The sequence below is a fragment of the Canis aureus genome, chromosome 5, assembly GCF_053574225.1.
Source record: "Canis aureus isolate CA01 chromosome 5, VMU_Caureus_v.1.0, whole genome shotgun sequence".
Taxonomy (NCBI): domain Eukaryota; kingdom Metazoa; phylum Chordata; class Mammalia; order Carnivora; family Canidae; genus Canis; species Canis aureus.
The window spans coordinates 64931766-64945739 of NC_135615.1; the positions used below are offsets into that span (position 1 = coordinate 64931766).

The 13974-nt window shown below is 46.0% G+C and overlaps 2 long non-coding RNA genes across 3 annotated transcripts; both read left to right on the plus strand.

Moving 5' to 3' along the window:
- The first annotated feature begins 356 nt into the window (after positions 1 to 356).
- On the plus strand, positions 357 to 8132 carry LOC144313489 (uncharacterized). 2 transcript variants are annotated; one of them, XR_013379130.1, is made up of 3 exons: positions 376 to 467; positions 6685 to 6957; positions 7650 to 8132. It is a non-coding gene; the product is annotated as an uncharacterized LOC144313489 (long non-coding RNA). The 2 variants fall into 2 exon arrangements; XR_013379131.1 differs by lacking the exon at positions 6685 to 6957 and having other exon boundaries at positions 357 to 467.
- Positions 8133 to 10371: 2239 nt separating this feature from the next.
- Positions 10372 to 11901, plus strand: LOC144313491 (uncharacterized). Its single transcript, XR_013379132.1, has 2 exons — positions 10372 to 11101; positions 11583 to 11901. It is a non-coding gene; the product is annotated as an uncharacterized LOC144313491 (long non-coding RNA).
- Positions 11902 to 13974: the final 2073 nt, after the last annotated feature.

Below are 13974 nucleotides of genomic sequence, written 5' to 3' on the forward strand. Positions count from 1 at the left end.
GTAAACACAGTGCAGGGCCGCCTGTGTAAACATGCATTGTCTACTGGCGGATTAAGAGGAGCAGGGGCTGGGCTCTTTTTTTTTTTTTTTTCCGTTCTTTCCTTTTTTTTTTTTCTTTTTTTTTTTAAAGCACTGAGAAAAGCCATTAAGGGATTAACACCCCGATTTATGAAAATGGAGGATGATAAAGGAACAATGGGGTGACAGCATTGTGTAAACGACATTGATTCATTTCAGAGACAGGACTGTTAACTGGGAGAAATGGAGAAATAAATGGAACAATGAGGAGATGCTTTTACCAGCTTGTCATTAATTAGCCGAGAGTACAATTGTTTTATTGTCCTTTTTGAAAAATACAAAATTGGTAGGAAAATACAAGCAGTGAGCGAAGTGATTATTCTGTGTCACCGGCTGACATCTGCTTTTCCTTTTCTCGTGAAGCTCATCTCCGGAAGTGGTTTAAGAAGGTAGGAAAAGAAACTTTCCCCCGGAAGAAGGTTCTGATGGGGTTTGGGAATGCAATGACCACCCCCACCAAGTATCCCCCCAAACTTCTTGCCCTGGGGAAGGTGGGCTCCACCCTGGTCCTCTCTGGTCTTCACTGGGGAGGGATGGGGGCTGGGAGGTGGCCCCCCAGGAGGTCTCCAGCAGCAGGTGGGAAGGGACAGGAGCCTGAGGAAAGGGAGGTGAGCTTCTGGGGGCAGGGAGGCCTGCATGGTGGCCTCCCCCACCCCAACCCCCAGTCCCCCACCTGGGCTTGGTGGCTGGGCCAGTGTGGCTCTGCAGGCTCTGATGAGGTTCCCTCTGTCATTCATGTTATGTATAGCTGGGAGCCAAGTGTTCAAAACATACCCACGTTGGGCTGCATGTAATGCACAGGCTTCTCCAGATCAGGAAAGTGGGCTCCAAACAAAAGAAAAAAGCAATGGCTTTTCCACCCTGCTTGCAGGAAAGGCACATTTCTGGCTCCATGGTATTTTTAAAAGGACCCCTCCAGGTCCAGGAGGGCTTCCATTAGTATGACCTGAAGGGACAACGCAGGACACAAGCTTTGGGTGCTGCAGACTCTCCAGGCTGGTACACACAGCCTGTCCGCAGGGACTCTTGATGGACTAGGTTGGGCATGTGCCACCTGGGCCATCCTCACCCAGCCAGTGCAGTAGGGCCAGGCTGCCTGGCGCAGTCCTGGCCACCCCTCCATGTGTAAGGGCCATTCGGAAATCTGAGCACCCCGTGTTTAGATTCCAACATGTCAGATTAGAGGGAAGTTGGCCAACTCTGGCAATTTCTAGGAGTCAAGCAATCACCTAAGGGTTAATGGCACGTATAAAGAAGAGAGGCTCAAAGAAGCAAACAGTGTGCCTGGCAAGGAAACTGTAAACAGCTTTCCCATTGTTCTTGCCTTCTGTGACTGTTGGTCATTGTTTGGCCTTTAATCTGGAAACACTATGGATATAAATATAGCTATCTTTATAGCATTGTATCTTTGCAGGCAACGATAAAACAATGCCTCTTTGAATCTCTAAGCTTTATATTTATATAAAGATATCTTTATTCAGGAAGATTATGTCTGTATGTCTCCCATAGAAATGTTGGGCTATCATAGACTTTTATCCATTCGTACCACACACTCAGTGTCCCCTATGTGCCAGGCACTGCTCTAGTGCGAGCACACAGCGGTAAACAAACAAGAAGCCCCCCGCCCCACCCCCTATAGAATTTATATTGCTGGGTATGAAAATAGACAATAAAATGTAAGAAATAGGTCATGTTATAGTACTAGGGAGAAAAATGAAGCAGTCTAGGAGGTAGGGAGTTGGGAGGAAGTGTTATTTTATATGAGGTGGTCAGGCATTCCTCCCTCAGAAGGAAACAGTTGAGTGGAATCCTAAGCTGGCAGCCAGGCTGAGGAAGGGTGATGCAGGCAGAAGGCAGAGCAAGTGCAAAGGCCCAGAGGCAGGAGTATACTCGGTGGGTTTGAAGCACAGAAAGAGCCAATTAGGCTGGAGGACAAAAAGGAACAAAGTTCAAGGGGCACCTGGGTGGCTCAGTCTGTTAAGCATCTGCCTCTGGCTCGGGTCATAATCCCAGGGTCCTGGGATTGAACCCTGTGTTGGGGGGCCTCCCTGCTCAGGAGGGAGCCTGCTTCTCTTTCTCCCTCTATGCCACCCCTCCTGCTTGTGCGCTCTCTCTGTTTCTGTTAAGTGAATGGAAAAAAAGAAAGAAAGAAAGAAAGAAAGAAAGAAAGAAAGAAAGAAAGAAAGAAAGAAAGAGGAAGTTAGTTCAAGACAAGGTGCTTTTAAGGCCATTGGTGTTTACGCTGAGGGCACTGGGGCCACTGAAGGGTTGTAGGCACAGGAGTGACATGATCTGAGGTCTGAGGTCAACAGGACCATGCGGAATGCAATGCAGAGAACAGACCAAAAGACCAGGTGTGTGGCTTGTATCCTCAGCAAGGCCCTACGTTCTCCAGGGTCCCTACAGGGGCCAAGCGGGGGCGAAAGGGAATGAATGCTAGAGAACGGCAGGCAGCCTAGGAACAGGAGCCTGCACGCTGGTCTAAAAGGGCAACCACTCCTGCGGCTCAGTGACCCTGAGAGGTAGGAGCACGCAGTGGCCAAATATTGTCATTTTCAAGCAAGGCTGCATTTTTTAAGTGAACTCACCTGATTTTAAACCTTTTACAATTAAACAATGCAAACTTGAGGCCAGACAAGCCATCAGTTTATACCCCTCCCTGAAACTCTCATCAGCAAGGAAGAACTCATACAACACATCTCCTTGCCCTTTGCTCTTGCTCTTCTTGCTTCCAGGAAACTCAGGAACTTTAATTTTATTTTTATTTTTTTAAAGATTTTATTTATTTATTCATGACAGACACACAGAGAGAGAGAGGCAGAGACACAGAGAGAGAAGCAGGCTCCCTACGGGGAGCCCGATGTGGGACTCGATCCCAGGACTCCAGGATCACACCCTGGGCCAAAGGCAGATGCTCAACCGCTGAGCCATCCAGGTGTTCCGGGAACTTTAATTTTAAAAGCATCATCATGGGATCCCTGGGTGGCTCAGCGGTTTGGAGCCTGCCTTGCCCAGGGCGCGATCCTGGAGTCCCAGGATCGAGTCCCACGTCAGGTTCCCTGCATGGAGCCTGCTTCTCCCTCCTCGTGTGTCTCTGCCTCTCTCTCTCTCTATCATAAATATATAAATAAATCTTTAAAAAAATAAATAAATAAAAGCATCATCACTATCCTGCAAATTATTGGCAAAAGTCATCCACTTTCTTCTTCCAGTCCTCCTAGCTTATTGTGGCTTTTTTTTTTTTTTTTTAAGATTTTATTTATTTATTCATGATAGTCACAGAGAGAGAGAGAGAGAGAGGCAGAGACACAGGCAGAGGGAGAAGCAGGCTCCATGCACCGGGAGCCCGATGTGGGATTCGATCCCGGGTCTCCAGGCTCGCGCCCTGGGCCAAAGGCAGGCGCCAAACCGCTGCGCCACCCAGGGATCCCTTATTGTGGCTTTAAATGTCCGGTTGCAGAACGTGTGCTTTTTGTTACAAGTGATCTCCAGTTCTGTTAAATGGGGAATAGATTCTAGCAAACTTACACTGCGGGGGAACAGCTACCCTCTTCTGCATCCATGTGCGGTAGGTGCTCAGGGGAAAGAAAAGTATTGTGAGAACAATACCTTATGAAAAGTTTGCTGTTGTGAGGCTCACGTCCTCCTGGCTGGAGGTGTCCCAGGATCAGAGCTAGTTGCCCCTTCTCCGCATCCTCCTCCACCCCTTGCAGATTCTGTTGCGGCCATTCCCCGCCTTCCTAATTGCTCCTGTTCTGCTCAGATGATTTAAACTCAAAATGGGCCCTGTCTTTAATATCCACACTCCCGATGCCAGCTCAGCCTGCCCGCTGCTTTGATTCCGTAGAAAGGCACCTCTGGCTCATGCCAGTTGGAACCCACGGGAGGGGAAATCATTTGCATCTCATGTGCCAATTCTGGTCAGTTGGAAGTGGCTATATCAAAAGCACATGTGTTAAGAAGGAATCTGAGGTCATGCTTAGGTTAAGTAGGAAAATGCAGGCTGGTAGATTAGGGATGTTTGCTGTCATTAGCAATTAGGCCTTTGCCCATAGTGGGAGGAGGGGCAGGGGAGAAATTAGTGCCTTCCCTTCTAACAGTCTCCTACGGAGGCTCAGGTGAAGCCACCAGATGTAGGCGGCACCCATTTTGTTTGGCCAATTGTCATCAGCCTTCAATGGCAAGAGCCCTGGATTCAATTTTTTTCACAGGCTGCATCACCTTTGTCAGTTCCTAAACCTCTGAGCCTCAGGTCCTCATCTGTAAAAAGGAAGTAACATTTGGATCCTATCTTACAGAACAAAGGGGATGATTAAGTGTAAAGAACTTACCTTGGCCCTTGTTAAATACAAGTAGACATTCAATATTATCTATTACTGCCATTATTATCAGGTTTTTTTTGGAGAGTCACTCTTGGGTCCATGTCTCACCATGTCCTTGCCTCATGCTCTCTGCCATATGCCCTGCCCTCTGGGAGGTCATTACCCTTCACGATCTTGGGCTGTGGCTGAGGCTCAGCTCCCCATCAGCGTCCTTCTCCCCAGTTCCCCACTGCTCTATTCCCGAGGCTCCCCCAAGGCTGACTCTTGTTCCAGGACTGGAAATCCAATGAGTTCACTGGACCCTTCACCATCTTGACTCAGCCATGGCCAGTCTGTAAAAGAAGAGCCCACGTTGCACCACTGGGCAGGACTCAAGTTAAGCATACCCAACGCTGAGACTCTCAGAGGCAGGGGCCCCTGGTGTCAGCCACAGCATCCACCCCACCTCCATCCCTGTACCAGGGAGTCCTTGCTGGAAAGTTTCTAAGAGGTTGACTGTCGGGGGGGGGGGGGGGGGGGGGGGGGGCGTGTTGCAGTATCAGCCTGTGACCTTGACTGTGTCCCTGCAGTAGACTGTAGAGAGCCTGGGGGCAGGACATATCTAGGTCACCATGTGGCCCCCACCCCAGCACTGGGGGATACTCAGGAAAGGCTTGGCAGGTGAGAGACGGCCACATCTGGACTCCAGTCCTGATTCTTCCAGAAAAGAGTTAAGATAGCAGGGCCCGGCCACTTTGACTCTGCAGGCCTATGTTTTTACATCAGAGAAAAGGGGTAAAATTGCTGTTATTTCACTGAGTTCCTGCAAAAGCATATGATTTACTTATGAAAAAAAGGAAAACAGGGCACACTTATGATTAGTCGTCCTTACAGATATTCCCTTAAACTTGGTATTAGTCAGCCATGGACAAAAGTGCATTGGTCAGCACCCTTCTTCAGGGGACAGAAACCCAACTTCCACTGCCCTGGGCCAAATCAATTGAAGAATTAACAATGAGGAATTTACTGGCTCCTGCAGCTGAAAGGTATGGGAACAAGAAATCCTGGTTCCAGGGTATCCCACCTTTTTGCTTTGAGAGGCATCTCAGCCTGGACCCCAGAGCCAGACATCCTGGGTTCAAAGCCTGACTCTGTCACATTAGAGCTACAGGATCTTGGGTGAGTCAGTCAACAACCTGGACCTCGGTTTCCTCATCTGTTGATATGGGAGGGGTAAGAATAGGACTGACCTTGCAAAACCCTTGTGAGGATTAAGTGATGCGATATATGATAGTTATCAAAGCACCTGACACATTGTAAGCGCTATAGTATTTGTTTTATTTTTTATTTTTTTTAATTTGAGAGAGAGTGTGTGTGTCGAGTAGAAGGGAGGAGCAGAGGGAGAGGGAGAAGCAGACTCCCCACTGAGCAGGGAACCAGACACAGGGCTCGATCCCACAACCCCAAGATTCCCTGAGCCTAAGTCAGATGCTTAACCCACTGAGCCACCCAGGCGCCTTAGGCTATAGTATTAATTGGCTTCTATGATTATGAATTTTTTAGTGGCTAGTTTTGCATAGTTATTCTTTTGGTTAGCCAACTCATTAACCTCTTATTTGGGGAACATTTGCCACTTTTTGGATCTTGGAAGGTGCAGAGCCCACCTTCCTCAGGCAAAAGATGAAAATGGCAGATGTCCATCCTCCCAGCATTCCTCGGAGCCAGAGAGGAGGCCTGTCACCTGTGTTCTGCCGATCAGAAACATCCACCTACGTTATTAATTTATTACTCGTGATACAAAAAGGTTGGGCCTGGGAAGTATTCTTGGGGTGGTGGTGGCCCTCACAGCAATGCAGAGTCCCCAGGGCAGCTGTGGCAGGAGCTAGAAGAGCAGCTGGCAGGGTGCCCCCAGCATGGTCAACTGTGTCTCTCTGGTGCCTTGCAGTGGTGGCATTCGTGCCCTTACCAGAACCTTCTGTGACACCATTCAGGTGTTTCCCTGCTATGTGGCCTCGGAGCCTGGCTCGCCACCTCTACTAGCAAGGGTGATGAGCCACCCATATCCCTCAATTCATTTCTCTCCTGCTCAAGTCAACCAGAGTTGGCTTCTTTTAACTAAATACCCTTCCTGATTCAATAATGCAGGACAGAGACATTTCTCAAAGCTCTGATAGGGTTTCGGCTTTAATCCTTTTCAATGACTAACCTCTTAAGGATGCCTCTTACCATGACCAAGCCGGAGTGGCATGCCTAGGTGCTAGGACCCTGCAGCTGGCAGTGACTGACACCCCTGCATTATCAACAGGCAAATGCGGCCAAGACTGTTGCCAAGAGCCCTGGAATGTGTGTTCTGCTCACTACTGACCATGCTAGGGTGCCACCTGGACTCCTCAGGGAAGACGGGGATGAGAGGAAGTTGTGGAGGAGGGAGGAAATGCGGAGAAGCTCGTGGCAGCCATGTGCTTACTGTACTAGAATCAAATACAAAGATCTCAAGGGCACAGAAAAACATGGCCTGGCCACTGCCCGGAGAAAGCTCCTTGGAGAGGAAGCCAACTCGTTTCTAGAGGCTTTTAAGGTACTGGCAAATTAAAATCAAGCAGCCTGATGTCCTCAGCTGAAATCTCCTTCCTGCAGTAGCTTCTGAGTCACAACATGTTATGGTCACTAGTTACCGTCCTTCCCTTTGAGATGACCAAACAGCTGCAGGGCATTAGCCCTGGTGAGGGTTGGGGGAATTGGGTTTATTCATTGACCTCAGAGGCAACAGCAGGCACCTGAATTACCTGAAGGGCCCATTAAAATGCAGATTGCAAGGCAGCACCTCAGAGTTGATGGTCTGGGGGGGAGGCCTGAGATTTTGCATTCTGGCAAATTCCCAGGTGATGCTCATACTTCGAGAACCATTGACTTAGGATGAGTGATTTACAGTTTCTTCATCTATCAAATGGGCACGGTGACTCATTTTGACCTCACGAGATGGTCCTAAGTGTCCATTACATTCATGGATGTGAAAGTCCTGTGTAGAACTGCACAGTCTAAATCTGAGTTGTTTGTAATACTGCAATAGCAAATGTTCCCAGAGTCAAGCTAGAGTAGGGCTCTGCAGTCATAAGGAACGTGCTTGTTGAACCCTGTAATGTGCTCAGGACCGTTCAGAGTACAGGAAGTGTGGAAATGATCCCTGACACCCCCATCAGCAGCCTGTCCCCTGAGATTTTTCATTTTACACTCAAGAAAACCCTTTGGTTGAGTATCTTTGTTTTACAGGAGAAAATGGTAGCCCCAAGACATGAAGAGACTTCCCATAGGCCACCAAGAGTGGGCACTTTCTGGGGTGCCTGGGCATCTCCTCACCAGCCCTGTCTCTTCTTAGAGCTGACTTTCCACCTTCAGGGCTTGATTTGATGTCATCTTCATGCTTTGTGACCCTGACACTGTGGCCAGAATTGTTGGATCAAAGGTTGACCCTTGACCTAAGCTGGTCCAATTAGTATCTCCCTCCTGGAAATGTAGAACTTCTACTAAGAGACACTGACTGTGTGTGTTGACCGGAGGATGGATGTGTGAGAAGGAAGAGGGATAAATCCCTCTTTAAAGCAACAGAGACAAGATCCAGAGTGTTTCCAGTAACTTCGTGGGATCCCACTGTATTCCTAACTCTGGATTCCATAGTAGAGAGTAAAGTTTTTTATTTTTGTTGTAAGTGAAAGAAAACTTATATCAAACTTGTATAATAAAGATATTACTGAATGTCACTCATGTAACTAAAAAATCCAGAGGTAGTTCTGGCTTCAGATAGAGCTGATTTGGTAACTGATATGACCAAGGACTCAATTTCTCCCTATCTCTATCTTCTGCCTTTTGTGATGAAGAATTATTCTCAGGAACCTTAGGGTCCTTTGCAGCTCTTGGCTTTTTTTTTTTTTTTTTTTTTTTTTTTTTTTTTTGGTGGTGGTAGCAAAATGGCTGCGGTAGTTCCGGACCTCACATCATAACCCAAGTTATTAAAAGGGAAAGAAAAATCTCTTCTAGTTGACCCTGTACACATCCTTGGATTCCCTGTCATTGGCCAAAACTAGGCCATGTACCCATCTCAGAACCAATGGACAAGGAGATAAGCTATATGTCCTTTAGATTAAATCAGGGAGAGCTCTGTATTGGAGCTAAGGCGAGAGTCTATCCCTTCCACACTACACCACTGAAGATGGAGGGAAGAACTGCCCAAAGGACAAATGAGCACTTTTGGTGGAGACAGGAGGCAAGGGAGAGATGTTACAAAAACAAGCAACGCATTCCTACTATATCTTGTAGCCTTAATAAATGATTCTTTAAAAAAAAAAAAATCTTTCTTGGAGCGCCCGGGTGACTCAGTTGGTTGAGGGTCTGACTCTTGATTTTGGCTTAGGTCATGATCTCCTGGGTTGTGAGATTGAGCCCAGCCGGTATCAGGCTCCACACTCACTGGGGAGTGTGCTTAAGATTCTCCCTCTCCCTCTGCCTCTCACCACCCCTCCTTCTCTCTCTCAAATATACAAATAAGATCTTTTTTAAAAATTAAAAATAAAAAATCTCTCCTGAGTGAATTTCTAGCTTTTAACCAAGGAGTCCTAGCTAACTAGGTGTGTGTGATCTTCACACCTTTTCCTTTAACTAATTTATTCAAAATTGTTCCTAGGAGCTCCTGGGATACCCTTGCCCAGTTTATGTAGGCAAGGAGAGAGAGGAGCCAGATCTCACTCATCAAGGAGATAGAAAGATAGTCAGATTTGATCAAGCTCTGTAGCTCTATAAAAATTTAATTATTGTGACCGATAGTAAGATATAAACAAAATCTAATAGAATGATACTAAGTAAAATTACTAGGACTAATCGAAAATATTTTAAATGCAAATCCTACGTCTTTCATAATGTTTCATTAACTTATAATAATCCATTTCAATCAAAATTTTGTTGCTTGACTCATACTGAAAAATCATAGTTTGAGTCATTTTATTTTTTTAAAAAAAGGCTTTTGTTTTACTACATGTCTCATATTATATGTATAATATTCATATAATATTTTCAAAGAGGAAAACTTTCGAAATCTTACCGGATGAGAATAGCGTATAACATTTCAGAACCATCACAAACAACGTAAGCCATAAATAATGGCGTATAATTTGCAGGATGGGTGTAATTGCCCAGGGAGAAAATGCCAGAAACAATAGCCATGCACCGTTTTAGGAAATGCTGAATCACCAATGTGCATGGTGGCAGAGGACAATGTTGTATGAATAACACAGACACTGAAATCTCAGAGTCGAGAAACGAACTGCAAGTGTTGGACTTCTAACGTGAAGACGCTTTAGCAGTGCCTTATCACTATGCTTCCCCTCTAGGTTTGCTCAAGAAGAATATGGGACTAAAATTGTGTTTTGTTTTGTTTTTTTAAAGATTTATTTACTCATAGAGACAGAGAGAGAGAGAGAGAGAGAGGCAGAGACACAGGCAGAGGGAGAAGCAGGCTCCATACAGGGAGCCCAACGCGGGACTCGATCCTGGGTTTCCAGGATCACACCCTGGGCCAAAGATAGGTACTAAACCACTGAGCCACCGGGGCTGCCCTAAAATCGTGTTTGAACGCGTGTACAAAAGCACTTTAAATCCACTTCATTTCCAAATTCTAACGATAAGAAAACACTGCATCATATTTACTTGATGGCACTTTTTTCCTGCTTAGTGGCATGTGAAATGGTCACTTAGTGACATCCCAGATTTGACAGAGTCTCATAACATAAAAGCTCACAAGATGCAGCCCCACAAAGCTACTATTCCAGTTATAGTGATTTTTTCTTTCCTGCTGAGGGCCATGCTCCAATACTCCGTACACTATTTTCTCCACCACCACCACCACCACCACCACCACCACCCCCCCATGCATACATTGCAGCCTAAGTAGAGTGAAGCTGGGCGTTTAGCACCATCGCTGGTAAGGATGCTATTCGTGGTTCTGTGTGAAAGAGCACGTGCATCTTACAAATGATTTTACAGTAGTACAAATGCAATTATATCACAACTTTTTCTGCGGTGGGACACCCGGTTTCCTCCATGAATCCAAGATCTGGAGCACAAAACATAGTAACCATATTCAAACACATCACCATTTACTGACAGGCACTGATGACTCCCATGCAAATGGAGAGCAGTTCAAATCAACAAATGCTTAGTGTTGTCCAATGAAGTGTAAACAAGATCCGAATAAATGAGTGGGCACATTTACTTCCTGCGCAGGCGTGCGCTCGGTGCTGGTGGATCTCCTGTGCCTTCCAACGCCTCCACCCGGCCGGGATGCATCAGCCAAGCCGCCTTACACCTCTGACTTGTGTCTGCAAAGCGAAGGCTAGAATTAATGGTAGAACCGCGTTACAGAGTGGTGGTGCCTCTTGCAAAGCCTTCTCCTGGTTCGTGGCGGATCACTCCATGACGTCATAATTATCATACAGCTATAGCGTAAATACATAGTTATTTCCATCTCTCCATCCAGATGGTCGGTTACACGATAATTACAGTATGTTTGTACTTACTGGGTTTAATTACCAGATAATCAGAAAGAACATGCAAATTGCTAGGTTGTTGTTACACAGTACACTGAACCAAGTAAAACCTGTGTGCTGCATCAAAGTAAACAAGCTCCTCCACGGGATCGTGCGCGGTAACCTGTGACGACTAGAGGGCCTGAGGTTTGCTGGGGGTCCGCTGTGCGGGTTAGCATTACACGTGCTGAGCTTGGATTAAGGTCCAGATCACAATGAAATGTAATAGGAGACGCTGTCTCAAGCGTAAAACTGGATGGGGGGCGGGGGGCACGGGAGAGGCTGAATGTGGTGCAAGCCCTTGGCTCTGGAGTCCCGCGTGCTCCAACCAAGTGCATTCCAGTGTCACCTGCAAGCACCTCTTCTCAGGCAGAGAGAGATTGCAAACCACCAACCAAGTCACCTTCTAGCTCCCTGGTGCACCCGTTCTGTTGACTAAGACTACAGCCAAGGGTCCCCCTGTGCCGCTGGAAGGGGAGCTGCCCGGGCCAGTGTCTTCTGATTCCCACCATCAGACCACTGTGGCACTTCTGTGGTTGGATCCCCCGCCAGTCTTCCTTTCTCCTTTTGACTTCCACTTGGAATTCCATGGTGTTCCAAAGTAGCCAACTTCATCTCTTGCTCCCAGGACTGAAATCCATGACCTTGGTGATCATTATCTTCCCCCACCCTGCCTGCGGTGACTGGTTGAGAGTTGAACTTGCCCCAAGCCACTTAAGCCACTCCTGGAACTGAACATTTTCTGATGCCAAAATCAAGGCACTTGGTCTTCCCTCCGGAGAGTGATCAAGTCCAAAGTCTCAAAAGCCATTACAAGGCATCGTGCAATGGACAAAGTGGGTCTTTAATGACATCACTGAACTACAGGATCAAGCTCTACCTGAAAGCCAAACTATATTTTCCACTCACATGGGCGAATAAACTCTCTTTTTTGTCTGGGCCACCAACATTTGGGTTTCTGTTATTTACAATGAGAAAAATATTTGCCATAATTTATCATCCTCGCTTGCCACAGAAAATCTCACAAATTATTTTCAGGAAATTTCTGCCTCACTGCCTGGACATGAGCAGTCTTCATGTTCTAATACATCATTTTCCCCCAGTCTTAATGACATATAATTGACATATAATGTTTAGTTTTCTGATTTGATATATGTACATATTGCAAAATGACAACCACAATAAGTTTAACATCTATCACTTCATATAGTTACAAATCATTTTTTCTTGTGATGAGAACTTTTAACATATACTCTTCTAGCAACTTTCAAATATACAATATTGTTAATTAGAGTCACCATCGTATACATTACATCCCCAGAACTTATTTCTCTAAAACCAAGTTTGTAAGACTTATTTATCTTAAAACTGGAAGCTTGTACATTTTGACCACCTTCACCCACTTCTCCCAACCCCATCCCTCCCCTCTTGCAACCACCCCTCTATTCCCTGTATCTATGAATTCAGTTTTTTTAAGATGTCACATATAAGCAAAACTATATAGTATTTGTCTTTCCCTGTCTTATTTCACTTAGCCCTCAAGGTTCACCCATGTTGTTGCAAATGGCAAGATTCCTTCTTTTTTATGGTTGAATAATATCGCATTGTGCGTATCCACCATATTTTTTTTACCCATTCATCTGTCAACGAACACTTAAGTTGTTTCCATATCTTGACTATTGTAAATAATGATGCAGTGAACATGGGAAGGCAAATATCTTTTTGAGATAGTGATTTCACTTCCTTTTAATATCTACCCAGAAGTGGGATTGCTGGATCATAGGGTAGTTCTATTTTTAAAATCTTCAGGAGCCTCCATACTGTTTTCCATAGCAGCTGCACCAATTTACATTCCCACCAACAGCGCATGAAGGTTCTCTTTTCTCTACATCTTCCCCAACACCTGTTATCTCTTGTCTTTTTGGTACTGGCCATCCTAACAGGTATGGAGTGAAATCTCATTGTGGTTTTGATTTGCATTTCCCTGATGATGAATGAGGTCGAGCACTTTTTCATGTACCTCTTGGCCAGCTGTATATCTTGTTTGGGAAAATCTCTATTCAGTTCCTCTGTGCATTGTTTAACCAGATCGTTTATTTTTTTTTATTATTGAGTGGTATGAGTTATTTACATATTTTGGATATTAACTTCTTATCAGATAAATGATTTGCATATATTTTCTCCCACTCTATAGGTTGCCTGATACATCATTTCTAAAGCTTACGCAATGATTGCTTTTCCTGCTGACTTGACACGGCATCCCGGTGCCTACCTATGGGAAAGGCAGCCCCATCTCTGGGAAACGAGAAGCTGAGAAAGCTGTCTTCATCCATGGGTGGGGGCTGGGGAGAGACATACTCACCAAAGGTCTGCACTGCTTCCTGTAGAGAAGTCTGGTAGGGGGATCTGGGCCAGTCAGGTTGAATGTTGCATGTGGTGACTCAAGGTTACAGGTCACGATGGACAGGAAACAATGACACTGCTAGCATGACCACTGACTTATAAAAGCAGAGAGCAAAGGAAAGGCATACTGGCAGAGGGTGGGAAGGGCTTTGGGACAGATATGTGAAGTGGTCTCACACTTATGGGTGAAGAACATGCGTTGGGTCACTCCTGAACATGGGGCCATTATCTGCACCTGAGCCCAAGGCTTGAAGCGGCCATATTGGGCTGGACATTCATTTATCCCCCCAACACTCCTTACATGTCAAGGTACAGAGAAATAGAACTGCCCCAGACATTGAGTTAAAGATACATACACTCCATGGGGCCCTTGTGCTAATCCTTCCTGCATCTCTCAAGTGAGGCAGACGATGAAGCAGTTGTAACACAACATGGCAGTCGCCAGTCTAGAAGAGGGGTGAGATGTCATGGGCAGAATGCAAGAAGACAAACCAGCTCAATTCAGGTTCAGAGACAACGTCCTGCAGGAAATGACATTGCCCTGACACCTGAGAGATGAGAAGCTTTAGTTGAGGGGTGAGCAGGAGGGGATGTGTTCCATGTAGAGGTAAGAGCAT